Source organism: Zea mays, chromosome 10, assembly GCF_902167145.1.
Source record: "Zea mays cultivar B73 chromosome 10, Zm-B73-REFERENCE-NAM-5.0, whole genome shotgun sequence".
In the NCBI taxonomy this organism is placed as follows: domain Eukaryota; kingdom Viridiplantae; phylum Streptophyta; class Magnoliopsida; order Poales; family Poaceae; genus Zea; species Zea mays.
The window spans coordinates 59,303,367-59,317,865 of NC_050105.1; the positions used below are offsets into that span (position 1 = coordinate 59,303,367).

General features: G+C 45.4%; 1 long non-coding RNA gene across 1 annotated transcript; it reads right to left on the reverse strand.

The window, feature by feature from the left end:
* Positions 1 to 449: 449 nt before the first annotated feature.
* On the reverse strand, positions 450 to 858 carry LOC118473552 (uncharacterized). Its single transcript, XR_004853153.1, has 2 exons — positions 820 to 858; positions 450 to 737 (listed from the first exon to the last, which is right to left on the reverse strand). It is a non-coding gene; the product is annotated as an uncharacterized lncRNA (long non-coding RNA).
* Between the last annotated feature and the right edge of the window lie 13,641 nt (positions 859 to 14,499).

The following is a 14,499-nucleotide window of genomic DNA, read 5'->3' on the forward strand; positions in this document are numbered from 1 at the left end:
ATGTACTAAGTCTAGAATCATACCTTTGTATTGATTTGCACTTTGTCCACCATTTGTCATAGTTTAACACATAACCATTTGTGTTGGACACTTAATCACCAAAATACTTAGAAATGGCCCAAGGGCACATTTCCCTTTCAATAAGCCTCTCGGAAGTTAGTAGATTCTCGAAAGTTAGTAGTTTCACGCCGTCAGCTGACTAACTTCCTACGGACTACTGTAGCCCCTAGGAAGTTAGCTGACTAACTTCCTACGGCTGACTGTAGCCCCTAGGAAGTTAGTAAGCCTCTAGGAAGTTAATTTGACCAGCATTACAAATGTTGTTTATATTTTACACCACATTCCACAACATAACAAATATATAAATAGCTATATAGCACAACATATTTTCGCATAAAACATCTCACACACAATCACATAACAATATTTAAATCCACAGTGTCATCATATACATCACAAAAGTCTCATCCATAGTCTCATCAATTACATCACAAAAGTCTCATCCATAGTCATAATAACACACATCTCATCATCTAGTACTAATAAGAGACAATATCTCATACATAGTCATAATAAAAGTCTCAAGTATCAGAACACAATAACATGGAAGCTCACGGTCGCCGATCACCATCGGGTTACAGTGAAGAGTGATGGTCGATACCTCCACTATTGAAGAGGGTTTTGACAAAGTCTAACCCGTCCTCTTGTTCATGCGTCGGCAAGGTAGCTGGAGGGGTCTAATATACATGTACAAATGACATTTGCTGAGTTACATCATAATATAACTAACAACAAGTAAATGATGATGAATATGCATACCTGATGTTCGGTAGATGGAGATGTAGGTATAGGTGGAGGTGAAGACCAAGGATAATGAACGGGAGGTGGTGGTGGTGGGGGGGCACCGGGACGTGTATCCCTTGGGCCTGTGCTAGTTGCTACAAATTTGTCGAACTCATTCACATCAGCGTTTTAAATCAATACATATCTTAAAGTGAAACCTATTATCTTTTGAACTTACTTGTATGAGTGTTTGTTGTTGCTGAATCTGTGTAGCATAATATTCATGTTGCGCAGCTTGTTGCTTCAAGTAATCCTGATGTCGTCTAAGTTCTTCTCGCAGTTGCTCCACTTCTGCTGGATCTTGAGTGGAGCGACGGGAGCTACGAGAAGCAGACCTCGATGAACCTCCACGCTGAACCCTCACCTAGCTCGAGTCGATGACGTTAGCAAACATTGTGTACCTACAAAACAAGTAACATCACGACAGGATTAAGAATACATGTATTGCACTCAACCAATGAAACAATATAAGATATGTAGAGTCTTCACCTTCCATGAGCTTTTCCACCACTTGCATACACAGCCTGAGGATCAACAGGTGAGGTCCTCCAGTCATAGTCTGGTCCGTGCTGACTACACATCGCCTCGCCATATGTAGCCTCATACAAAAGAACAATTCAATCTTACATACAAAAATCCATAGAAACAGAACCTACCAAACATTTCCAAACACTCACCACATGATCTGTTGCCTTTTGGCTGCACAACACATCTGGATTTGCAGGATCTGGTCCTCTGTGCCCCCTAAGGTATATTTGAACATCACTGGGCACTGCACCAGTGCTAGCTTCCTGTATGTACATTTGACAAACACTATAACCAGAAATTATAGCAAGTCAACTACAATCAACGAAAATGGCTTAAACTGTACTTACCATTCGTTTTGCCAAACAAAAGTGATCATCAACATCTCCCACCTGTCTCCCCTCCTCTGTATCTACCTCATCATACACATGTCCCACCTATCTCCCCTCCTCTGTCTCTACCTCATCATCAACATTTCCCACCTGTCTCCCCTTCTCTGTCTCTACCCCATCTTTAGGCTCATCCTACAAACATTACATTGCATTGCAAAACAGCTAGAGTTAAAATGATATTCATTATCACCTCAGGCCCCCACTTTGTCTTTCTGTGAACATGCCTGCTGCTATCTTTGTTGGATGCAGTTGGTGTTTCATTCTTGTCACTGGTGCTCCGGATTACGAGTGAGTCGGCCAGCTTGTTCTTAGGTATGATGAACCCAGCTTTTGCCCCAAACATTGAGATCTTGGGGCTCAAAGACAATGGTGCTACGAATTTTGCTGGGCGATGCTCCGCAGAAGATTGGTCAAGTTTTGTAGTCATCTGCAATAGCCAATAGGGAGGAGCCAGTGAACCGCATGAGTGTAAACATGTACAACCTTTTTTTGGCAAAATAAGTGAAGTTAGTGGGCATTATACACAAATAATCAAAGTTAGTTGGCATAATACATATACACACTTGTAATTAGATCAGATAGGAATACAAGGTTTGGCCCCAATTGGATTGTTCAGAAACGAGAAAAATGATATAATATTGCTGGTACAGGATATATAGGAACTAGAATATACAGTTCATGTCTTGTATATATGCATTAGTTCAACTTGTCATCAGTTAAAACGAACAACAAAACACAGTGTTAGGGTGCGATTCTAGACAATCCTTGACCCTGCCCACAAAACAGAGCTCGAGATCTCTTGATTCACTGGTACAGAATTCAAACCTTGTGAATAGTGGTTGGGGATTGGAGCTTGCCTTCGGAAGACCTGAGGACGATGCAGCCAGCAGGAAGCGGGGTAGGTGGCGCGGTGTAGCTATTACGGATACGAGGCGCGAGCCGCGACAGCAGCGGGCTACTGGGGGCGGCGTGGTCGACTAGGGCATGGATGCGACAACACCGCAACAGCCACCGCTGCTGGGAGATATTCGATCTGCTCGGGATGATATTCGGTCTGCTCCGCGGCAGAAGCCGGGGCGGGCTCGTCGGGGGCAGGAAAGGCGGCCGCAGCGACGGCCGGGGCGGGCGACGGCCGGGGCGGGCTCGTCGGGGGCGGGGCACGCCGGGGGTGGGCACGGTCGGGGGCGGGAGAGGCGGGCGCGGCGGGGCCGGGCGTGGCCGGGGGCGGAGCCGGCCGAGCGTCGGAGAGAAGGGCGCAGGAAAGGCGGCCAGTTGGGCGTGAGACAGAGAGATGTTGAGAAAGGTGAGAGAAGAGATAAGGTTGAGGGAGGTTAAAAATAAAAAAACATAACTTCCTAGAGTAAAGCCGTAAGAAGTTACGTAACTCCCTAGAGTTTGTACTTTGCCTCTAGGAAGTTAAGTAACTTCCTATAGCCGACCGTAGGAAGTTAGATTTTTGTTTGACCGGTCAACAGCTGAAACCTAACTTCCTAGAGGAGGCCGTAGGAAGTTAGCTACCTAGCTAACTTCCTAGAGCCAGCCGTAGGAAGTTAGCTATTCGTTTGGCTGGTGAACAGATGAAACCTAACTTCCTAGAGGAGGGCGTAGGAAGTTAGTTAACTTCCTACAAATTTTTAACTAAAGACAGCTTTTATAAAAAACCGTAGGAAGTTATGTTTATTTCTTAGAGGTACCAGTTGCCTCTCGGAAGTTATTTATTTCCTACGGTTTGTTATAAAAGCTGTAGGAAGTTAAAAAACCGTAGGAAGTGTATGATTTTGGTGTAGTGTAAATAAAGGAGAACCTTAGAGATTTAAACTTGCTTAAACTTGTGATATTAATAATATGTATTATATAAGTTCATCTCTGTTCTAAATTTTAGGTCACCATAAAATAAATTGATCTATGATTTTGTACTTGTAAATAACACTTAGGAGAAATAGTAATCTATTTTCAAACAAAGTTAATGTAGGTTATAGTTTATGTTATACATTGAATCCATTATCCTTTATGTAGTATTAAGTATTTTTAAGATGTGTTCCAATGTTTGTACATGTTTGGTGTGATGTTCATTTGTACTTTCCAAATGTATTGAATGCATGCTCACTTTATTTAGATAACGAGCAGTCCGAGATTCCTGAGTGTGTTGTTGGAGACCTCCCTGAGCAGCAACCTGGTGAAGGCAAGTGTCCTCTGACCCATTATGTCCTACATAGTTTATGATTCACTGTCCCGCATTACTTTATGAAACCTAAGGATTGACTAGTCTGTATTTACCTTACCCTTGTCTACCTTTTGGGTTATCATGGTTAGCATGTTGCTATTGCCCTAACTTAATCAATGAATATGATGTGAACATTTATGATATGATATTGTTATCCTGATTATGTGGATGATCTTGTGATACCTTATGGGGCTTAGGCCTTTTTCCTGAGTACCTCTCCATAAGGACCTATTCATGGAGTGACCGCCCGGGATAACAGTACAACCATGAGGGCGAAATGGGACGCCCTTAGCTGATTAATTAGATGAACCTGGGGGTGTAGTTGGCTTTGCCGGATGGCCGTTAATGGGGGTCGGAGCGTAGTGCTCGCTCTGCCAAGGTTGGGGTGCAGAGGTTCTTTTGATTTGGTTTTGTTAGTCACCCACCTTGGGGAGGTGTACTGCGTTTGTACGACTGACGAAACCTAACGAGCAGCTATGCACCAGGGGAGTCTTTGTAAAGGCTACGTAGTGTATTCCTGGACATTCACCTTGGTAGTGAAGATCGGGTCTGTACAACACAGGCTGGAAAGGGATCACGACTTGTGGCTAAAGTGTACAACCTCTGCAGAGCGTTAAAAACTGGTATATCAGCCAAGCTCACGGTTAAGAGCAGCCTTGGGATCCTCTTTGATTAGAAGAACTTTAGATACTTTTATGAGGATGGTTAATGATGATGATATAAAATCTGATCTCTGGTATTTCCTCTTTCGAGGAGGTACTTTTGGGTAATAACTGGGTTTATTACTAAAACTTGGCTCTACTAATAGTAATAAATACTTGACCAACTAAAAGCAACTGCTTGACCTCAACTCCATATACAGCTAGTCTACTTTAGCCAAACGGGACATTTACTGAGTACGTTGATGTGTACTCACCCTTGCTTTACACACCACCCCCGCCCCAGGTTGTCCCCAGTGTACTCAGTGCTCAGGAGGTGATGCTGGCAACATGGATGACTTCGAGGAGTTCCAGGAATATGACGAGTTCTAGTTCTTTCTTAGTGGCAAACCCCCAGTCAGCTGCCTGTGTAGGCTCAGCATCTACGTTTCGTATTTCCGCACTTTGATAATTATGTTGAACAATGGTTATGTATTAGACTCTGTGGATGTCTTGAACATCTTGATGTAATAAAGTACCTTTCCGCTATTTATTTCGAGCATTGTGTGATGATGTCCAATTATGTAATCGATGTGTACGTGAGTTTCTGATCCTTGCACGTACATGGTTCGCATTCGGTTTACCTTCCAAAACCAGGTGTGACACTAGGTCGGGCATGTGACACTGTGCTTGAGGTAAGAACGATGTTATGGTCAAAAAGCATCACTATAGTTAGTTTGAGATTACATGCATACTAACGAGTACTATGTAGTACGTGCAACTACTAACTATGTTAGACTCGATGACATAGGTCATTATTGTATCCACATATGAGGCCAAAGGCATACCCATGAGCACATACAATGCAGACATCTATCAACGGTGTCATACTTGACGACATGGGGCATCATTTTGCAGTACCTAGCTTAAAGTGATAATGACAGATGCATGATTAAGATCACGAAGTTAGGGTGTCACAACCGATAACAACTATTGTTCAATGATATATTGATCTAAAGTAAAATCCAAACTCTAACATGAGCGACTGCGGTAGATTATATAGTATAAGGGGTGTCTAGGAACCCGTATTCGCTCCCTCACTAGGACTATATGTTATGTGGCTCAACAACCCAAAAGACAATGATGCAAATTCTTGATGCTATCTTGTTTTGATGATTTTTGTTGCCTCCGCTGGAATTTTGATGTCAAACTAAATTCATATGTCAGCATATGAAATTATCTTGCCATTTGTAGGTGGATCATCAAAAGTGGAGTTTGTATGTGTCCGTTTTACTATAGGATAGTCTTGGATTTCAAGGACTCAAGCTTAACATGAATTAGGCATCTAGCTTGGCTTGGACGCTCTTATTAGCCTCCAAAGGTGGTGACAAAGAAGAATTACGTGAAATAACTTTCTTGGTGTGTTATCCATATCCTTGGGTATGGTTAAATATTTGGCCCACAAGGACAATACAAATCTCGGTAGAAACAATGGTGACTTGTCGTGATTGTTTATAGACCTTTTCAATGTGATCCTAGATGACTTGTTGGTGATGGAAGTTCGATGATTAACCTAAGAGTTTATGGGTGATCCAACTTAAAAGTGTATATGATTTGTGAGTGCTTTATCATGCCAGAGAGACAGAGAACTAGCTCATAAAGAGCACTTGTCCCTTACACGAATTAAAGGGGAGCGACAAACTTGTGTGGGTGCTCCAACAAGGACTAGTGGACAATGTCGACTCTATGATACCTCAAGAAAACATCGATGCATTCCTAATTCTTACTTTGTTTTGAGCATTTATATTTGAGCAATTACATTCAAGATTGGAGCTTATGATGCAAAATTTTTGATCCATAGATAGAAACACTTCTATGCATAAGGAATGAAGTTGGGCTTACTAATAGGTTTTAATTTATGCAATAAAATTTAGAGAAGCCTAATTCACCACTCCTCTTGGGCATTGAGATCCTTTTATCTGCCATTGCAACAAGACATGCTTGACACTGTGGCATAATCGAGACGTGCACTGAGTATATCTCCACATTGGTGGGGAGATAAGTGTGTTGAAACTCTGCAAGATAGATCCTTTTGTCCAACATGTATGCAACTCTCTCCCCTTGTGCTATAAAAGAGAGGATAAGAGCAACATAGATAGGGATTAAGACTCTGACAAACACTCACACCTAGGGCTTGAGATGGCTCCATTAAATATAGATCAATACATAATCAACTCAACTCCATAAACTACACAATTAGTCTAGAACTCTCACTAGAACAAAATGAAAACATGGAGTTAGTCGGTGATTAAGCTTAGTAGATACCTGATAGTTAATCTTTTTTGCCTCCATATTCATCAATCTATCGTACATAAAGAGGACATAGAGTATTACATATCCATGACTCAAACTTCTATAAATCACCTATGTGATGGTGTCCATAGTGTTACCTTGGATCGAAGGGATCTCTCGTATATGCTTGTCTTGTCGCTTTCTTCCTAACTCTATGAACTTTTTGGATACCTATGATATCATAGTGTCATTACACGCGACAACTACAACCACTACCGGAATCAATCGCTTTGCCGAGTGCCTGAAGCACTCGGCAAAGCCTTAAAAACACTCGGCAAAGGCTTTGCCGAGTGTGACACTCGGCAAAGAAGGCTCGGCAAACAGTGCATCGGCAAAGCCTTCTTTGCCGAGTGCTTTTTCTCGGGCACTCGGCAAACCTCTTTGCCGAGTGCCAGAGAGCACTCGGCAAAGAAAAGCGGCCGTTACGGCGCCGGGTGATAGAGACGGCGGCTTTGCTGAGTGTCCCTGGTGACACTCGGCAAAGCAGATATCTTTGCCAAGTGTCTTCCAGGCAGCACTCGGCAAAGCCGCCGTCTTTGCCGAGTGCCAATTGGGACACTCGGCAAAGAGCCCGCCAGGGAGGGTCCCCATGTCAGGCTCTTTGCCGAGTGTTCTGTGCAGCACTCGGCAAAGCCGACCTCTTTGCCGAGTGCCAGCGACATAACACTCGGCAAAGAACTTAAGCCGGTGCCCAGGTCTGTGCTCTTTGTCGAGTGTTATGACCCTGACACTCGGCAAAGCGCCTCTTTGCCGAGTGTAACACTCGGCAAAGTGACCAGTATATACCTTTTTTATTTGTTTTTTGTATTCCATCCACACAAACAGAAGATATCACATATATATCACATATGTACATCACAGATATCATCACAGACATAAATAGCCAACACAAACATAAAACCGTCACCACAAACATAAATATTCATCACAAACATAAGTGTTCAACACAAGTATCAACCACAAACATAAGTCTCAAACGTCGCAAGGTCTCACATAAGTATCAAACACAGACATAAGTATTATACATAAGTTCTGAAGTCTAAAACAATGAAAACACAACACTCATGGAGGTGGGCGGTTTGACCGGGGCTGCGTTGGGCTGAACCCTTCCGGAGGGTTGTTGGATGCCGCTCTAGATTGGCCCTGCACAGAGAAGAGATTGCATGTGTTATACCAGATGCATTACAAAAATCTAACTACAATTTTGATACTCACAGGAGTGTGGAAGAGAGCAGGGTCAACTGGAGGGAACAATGGAGGTGGTGGAGCGATGCCCTGTGCGGCGCCAAGGCTCTGCATGTACTGGAACATCTCCGCCATCCTCTGATGATCTGCCCGGTGCTCCGCCTCCCGCTCCGCCATCATCCTCGCCTCCATCTCGTGACGTTCCCTCCTCTCTTCTTCTAGTTGGGTCTGTAATATTACAAGCCAACGTTATAGTAACTCAAAGAGTAGGTATATAACTCAAGGAAGGACGAGTTACAGAAGCACTAACCTCGAGTTGTTGTATGCGATGCTGTGAGCTGTCGTGCCGAGGTCGAATGGCTGGAATCGAGCCCGTGCTCCTTGCTCTCACCTGAGACAGAGTGGGAGTGGAGGACGAGTCGATTACCCCGTCGGCAATCCAGTACCGCCCATGTCTCTTGCCTCCTCCGACCCTCAAGAGCACATCGGGGTCGATCGGCTCAGTGCTCGGATCATAGTCTGGGCCATGGACCTCCTGCGCCATGGCGGTGTAGTCATGGAGGCGGCTGTAGACGGCGGGGTTGGTGTAGGCCTCGAGCCCGTCATCTGGGTTGTAGGTGACGTCGGACGTCGCCTTACCCTTATGGGCCATAGCATAGGCCGAGAAGGTGGAGCAAGGTCTGCCACCATGTGACGCCGACTGCAACAAAAACCAACGAGATAGTTAGAAATAATATCTAACTTAGTGCTATATATCTAAATAAAATAGGTGGCGTACCCATGCTTCGGCATATTGGCCCAGGCTCCGGCTGCCTTGGTGGTGGGAGGGGCCTTGCATCATCAAACGCCGTTCCCGGCTAGCTGTGTGCGCCTCGTCCCACTCAGCCGAACACCACCTATCCACCATCTGCTCCCAGCACAGAGGATGTGCGGCGCACCAATGTGGAATCACCTGCAAAGTAAACACATAAAGTGCATATCAGAAGATAAAATAAAATTCATGCATGGAGTACTGGTACCAAACATGCATGACTTTACCTGCAGGTACTGCTCCCTGGTCAACGACATGGTTCGGGCTTGAGGTTTGGTCACCTTCTCCCCAAGGACGGAGCCGTGGTAGGTGATGATGGCCTGGATGCGGGCCTCATAGTGCATGTCCACGACGAGCTTCTTACAGCTCGTGGTGGCCACCACATCCGCCCTAGCCTCGTATCCAGCATCGCATCTGAAGAAATCCTGCATACAAAAACGATGTATCCATACATTATTTCAAGAATTTGCAACGAATGCGACATATTTTACAATATACTAAGACTTACCCACAGCTCTTGCTTCACCCGCTCCGCCTTGTTATTGAATTCCCTGTTGTCCCGGTCTACTGCATCGGGGGCGATGGCGTAGTGGTCGAAGGTGAAGGTTGGGCCCGTCACTCCGGCGTACTCCACAAGTCCAGAGAAGTGTTCCCTGCACAGCAGGCCGAGGATGTTGTTGGGGGGCGACGATGATCCCCAGCATAATCCAAAACCATCCAAGACCTGTCCAAGTGATAAATAAAAAGTATTAGTTTATATTATGATTTTGAACACATAATATGAACAAGAATGAAGAACATAAAGTTACATACCTCTCCCCTTCCGACTGAATCAGCGGCCGTCTGTCCCGAAGTATGGGACGCGGCGGGAGACTCGCGGGGCCTCACAGGTAGATGCTCCTCGAACTAGAGCCGCCTGAACCTGAGGCATCCTGCTGCTGGTCGTCGTCGTCCTGCTGCTGGTCGTCGTCGTCCTGAGGCACCGCCTGCTGCTGCGCTGCCTGCTCTGCCTCGTCCTGCTGTGCTGCCTGCTCTGCATCGTCCGCCGTCCTACTCCTCCTCCCCCTCCTCCTCCTCAGGAAACCGCCCACCATATTTGTCCAACAACCTGCAATTAAGAGTAAACAAATAAGCACATATAAAAAGATGTATTTAAAAACAGGTGCAAAATAAAAAGTCATATAGCATTACATCGATTAAAAATAATCTTCATATGTGTCGGGGTTAGCCGGATCATAACTCTCATCATCACTATCAAGCATTTCAATCTCAACACCATCGGAAGACGCAACCTCATCATTGCCTTCAAGGATTACTAAGTCATTATCATTTTGCACCTCATCATCCTCCTCATCAATAACCATTTCAATATCTACGTCCATTCCGATAGCTTCAGTTAAGTCTATCTCAAATCGCCCTTCTAGCCCATCTTCTTGGAAGAACTCTCCATCATATGTGTCCGGGTCTAAGTTGTAATCTTCATCGTTAGGAACAGGTAACCTCCCGTGCGGCGATACCTTATACACAACATCCCAACCCTTAAGATGTTCTTTCGTTTGACACGCATATGGGAGATAATACACTTGTGTGGCCTATTGGGCCACGATATAGACATCGTCTCTTGCTAAGGTGGAATCTTGTCGAATTTCGACTATCCCAAGATTAGAATGTGTCCGTCTCGTCACTTGAGGGTCAAACCAATGACATTTGAATATCACTGGAGTAAGAGGTTTGGAACCATAAAAATTGAGCTCATATATTTCTTCAATTCGTCCAAAATAATCGACATTGTCAAGGCCCGGCGTAAAGACTCCAGAACACGTTTTCCGATTGGGCCGACTTTTGTCGTAGTGTGTTGTGCGAAAACGGTATCCATTGACGTCATACCCAGAATATTTCTTGACCCTATAAGCAAAGTCGTTGGCTACTTGTCTCAACTCGGCACTCATAGACGGATCTCTTTGGCCCTGCAAGTATTCGCAAGTTAAAAGACGCTAAATTGAGTTCAAAGACGTATCTCTTTTACAAACTAAGCACGTACCTTACGTTTGAACCAGGAAATGAAATCGGGCAACCCATTTCTCGCACCCTTTCTAAGAAGAGCGTCATATTCCTGTGGAGTGGGATCCCTTGATCGACGCCAGAATTCATGAAGAAATTGTTCCATGTATGGCGTCACCTCTTCAAGGTTGGTCAATACGTATAGCATGATATGCTGCCACTCTTCATGTGTTAGGGTCTTGGTGGCCTCGAAATATGCTAAGGTTCGATTCATTGTCGCCATCATTGTAATGAGGGGGTGGATTATGCACGCTCGACAGTTTGTCACCATAATAAGTTGTTGTGAAGTTTGAGACCTCCTCTAGAATGTATGCCTCTGCAATGGAAGCCTCGATTTTGCATTTATTTCTACATTTCTTTCGAATAGTCTTTAGACATCTCTCGATTGGATAGCATCAACGTCCCTGCACGGGGCCCCCCATTCGTGCCTCATAGGGGAGATGAAGAATCAAATGCTGCATTGGATTGAAGAAGCCGGGTGGAAATATCTTCTCAAGCTTACACAGTAACACGGGGGGCCAATCTTTCCAAGTCTGCAACAACGGTCCGAGATAACTCTTTTGCACAAAGCTGACGGAAGAAATAGCTCAACTCTGAAAGCACTAGCCAGACATGCTCAGGGACATAGCCTCGAACCATCGCAGGAAGAATCTGTTCAATCCATATGTGGAAGTCATGACTCTTCATCCCTAAGACTCGCATAGTAGATAAGTTCACCCCCCTACTCAGGTTAGATGCATACCCATCAGGGAACATCAACATCTTGATCCACTGAAGTACTTCCTTCCTCTGGGCCCTGCTTAGGACGAAATCGGCCTTAGGCCTTCTCCACGTCTTTCCGCCACTTGGCGGCTTCATCTCTAGTTTTGGTCTATCACATAACGCTGCCAGATCCACTCTTGCCTTCACATTATCCTTTGACTTATCAGGAATGTCCATAATTGTTGCCCACAGTGCCTCAGCAACATTCTTTTCAGTGTGCATCACGTCAATGTTGTGTGGAAGGAGCAGGTCGTCATAATAGGGGAGCTGAGTCAAGCCAGACTTATGTGTCCACATATGCTGCTCACCATATCCCACAAAACCACCTTCTGTATTGGCCACGAGCCCATCTATCTGTTGACGAATTTCGGCACCAGTCATCGTTGCAGGTGGGCGGTCTGTCACTACGACACCTTTCGTAAAGTTCTTGATGTCTAGGCGGAATGGATGGTCAGCAGGAAGAAATTGTCGATGTTTATCGAAGGACGAATATTTGCCACCCTTTTTCAACCAAATGAACCTGAGAGCTTCCTTGCAAACTGGGCATGGGAACTTACCGTGAACACACCAGGCACAGAATAGCCCATACGCCGGTAAGTCATGCATGGAGTACTAGTACCAAACATGCATTTTGAAGTTTGTCTTCGTAGCTCGGTCATACGTCCATACCCCTTCCTCCCAGGCACGTACCAATTCATCGATCAAAGGCTCCATGTACACGCCCATTTTGTTCCCCGGGTGTCCGGGAATTATCAACGACACGAATATATTCTGCCTTTGAAAGCACACACCAGGGGGGAGATTGATTGGGATAACAAACACGGGCCAACATGTGTACGGGGCAGCGCTCATTTCATAGGGATTGAACCCATGTGTGGCCAACGCAACACGTACATTACGAGCCTCTTCGGCTTTCTCACGGTGAATGTCATCAAAGTGTTTCCATGCTTCACCATCTGATGCGTGCACCATCTTGTCAGGATTGTATCGTTTTCCATTTTTGTGCCATGTCATCTGTTTCGCGGATTCCTCTGTCATGTACAGACGCTGGATCCTCGGTATGAACAGAAGGTGTCGTAGGATTGTCAAGGGGATGTCGAGCTGCCTCTTCTGTCCATCACCAGAGTCTACCTCCATAAACCTAGACGAATTACACTTGGGACAGTACTTTGCCTCCGCGTATTCTTTCCTAAATAGCACGCAGCCCTTCGGACAAGCATGAATCTGCTCATACGTCATCTTGAGTGCACGAAGTAGTTTATGTGCCTCGTACATGCTCTTTGGCAGAACGTGATCATCCGGAAGCAGACTCCCAATAACCGTCAACAAGCCATCGAATGCGTCTCTACTCATGCTGTACTGCGACTTGAACGCCATTACACGCCCAATGGCATCCAGTTGAGAAACCTTTGTCTGGCCGTGAAGGGGCTTCTGTGCCGCGTCGAACATGTCGTAGAACGCCTTTGCAGTTGGCTCTAGCTCGTCATCCATACATCCTCCCGTGTACTGTGCCTCCTGATAGTCGTTCAACATATCCGCTACCCCCGCATCTGCGTCATAATCCTCGACACGTTGTCTCAGCACCTCCTCTCTCGTACGATGCGCTTCACCATGAAATATCCACCGAGTATAGCCCGACGTAAATCCATTCTTCCAAATATGTTCTACCATGGTCTTCTTTGGTTTTCTTTTCCGGTTGTCACATTTGTTGCACGGGCATAGGACTAGACTCGCTCCTTTAGCAGCTTCGCCATATGCCCGTTCCACGAAATCATCGGTCTTTCTAATCCATTCAGTGGTGACATCGTTCCTTCCTCTACGGCCTGTGTACATCCACTCACGGTCCTCCATCCTCTAACAGAAGCCTAGCAACAGAAAATTTCGGCAGCACCTCCCCTGCACGGGGAGGTTTCGAAATCCTGCAAAAAAAGTATCAGCACGATGGCTGTCTTCCACGCATAATTCAACGGCACGATGGTCGGAAATCCATGCATAAAATGATAAGGACATTCAACCTACGCACAAATACCCTCATTCTCCTTCTCATTAAAAATGTGATTGTGTCTACTTTGATTACATTAATATAAACATGTCTACTTTGATTATATTAATATAAACATGTGTTTGTTCAAATTAAATCATGGTAAATAATATTGTTTATTAACTAATACCAGTTCATTATCAACAAATGACCAAAACAGTTAAACATGCATATAAATAATATTGTTTATTAACTAATAAACACGCAACATATAAACATGCATAAATTCATGAACACCCATATAAACACGCATATAAACACGCATATAAATAATATAAACATGCATAATTTATACCTTCAGTGGCGGGCGGCGAGGCGGCGGCGCGACGAGCGAGCGGGTGCAGCGGGCACGACCGCGGGGAGGGGGCGGGCAGACGGCGCACGGCCGAGGAGGGCGCGGCGGGCACGGCGCACGGCCGCGGCAAGGGACCGACGTGGGGAGGCCGCGACGACGGGCATACGGCGTGGGGAGGCCGCGGCGGCGGGCACAAAGGCGCGGCGGCGGGCACAAAGGCGCGGCGGCGCGGGCAGAGAAGAAGGAAGGAAGATAGCGTGAGAGAAGAGAAAGGAGAAAGAAGAACGGTCGGATAGTTATTTTCCTTCTTTGCCGAGTGCCAGCGATCTGGCACTCGGCAAAGATTTTTTTAAAATTGTAAAATATTCTT